The following is a 1,228-nucleotide window of genomic DNA, read 5'->3' on the forward strand; positions in this document are numbered from 1 at the left end:
GGTACAGGCACAATTTTGCTACATTGATATATTGCACTGTTACCAAGTCAGAGCCTTCAGTGCATCCATCACTGGAGCAATCCGATTGTACTCACCAAGCCACCTCCCATCATCCATCCATCTCCCTCCATCTCTCCTCTGAGTTTCCCTTGTCCATCAATCCACACTGTGCTGCCACATGTACACATTCTTCAGCTCCTACTTATAAGTGAGAACACTTATTTTTCATTCTGTGTCTGAATTGTTTCACTCAAGATATGGCCTCCAGTTCCATCTATTTTGCTGCAAAAGACATGATTCATTATTTTTGACAGCTGAATAGTACTCTAGTGTGTATACATATTTTTTCTTTATCTAGTCCTCCATTGATGGACACTTAAATTGATTCCACATCTTTGCTATTATAAATAGTGCTGTAGTGAACATATGACTGCAGGTATCTTTTGTATATAATGATTTCTTTTCACTTGAGATACATGTACTTAGTAGTGGAAGTGCTACTTTTAGTTCTTTAAGAGTTCTCTGTACTGTTTTCCATAAAGGTTGTACTACTTTCCCACCAGCAGTGTTTGACTTTTCCCCACATCCTTGCCAACATTTGTTATTTTTGTCGTTTTAATAATTGCCATTCTGACTGCTGTAAGATGATATCTCATTGCGGCTTTAATTTGCATTTCTGTGATGATTAATGATGTTGACCATGTTTTCATTTGCTTGTTGGCCACTTATATGAAAAATGTCTACTGATGTCCTTTACACTTTTTAATGGGATATTACTTTTGGGGAGTAAAAATGTAATGGGATCATTATTTTTGGTGGTTGGTTCTGTTGAGTTGTTTGAATTCACTGAAAATTTTTCTGGGTCTCACAGGCTTCGGCAAATTGTGTTTTCATTTTCATTCATTTCCACTTAATTTCTTTGTTGACCCAGAGATCATCCAGGGGCATATTGTTTAGTTTCCATATAGTGTATTTGTATAGTTTCTGAAGTTCCTCTTCATATTGATTTCTAGCCTTATTCTACCATGGTATGAAAAGATACTGGATAGGACTTTGATTTTTTTTTTTTATATTTGTGAAGACTTTTCTTTGTGGACTATCATGTGGTCTATTTTGGAGAACTTTCTGTGTCTTCATGAAAAAAATGTGTATTCTGTAGTTGTTGAGTAGAATTGTCTATAAATGTCTAAGTTCATTTGGTCTAAAGTCCAATTTAAGTCCAATGTTT

Source organism: Otolemur garnettii, unplaced genomic scaffold, assembly GCF_000181295.1.
Source record: "Otolemur garnettii isolate 467f Iridium unplaced genomic scaffold, OtoGar3 scaffold00008, whole genome shotgun sequence".
In the NCBI taxonomy this organism is placed as follows: Eukaryota; Metazoa; Chordata; class Mammalia; order Primates; family Galagidae; genus Otolemur; species Otolemur garnettii.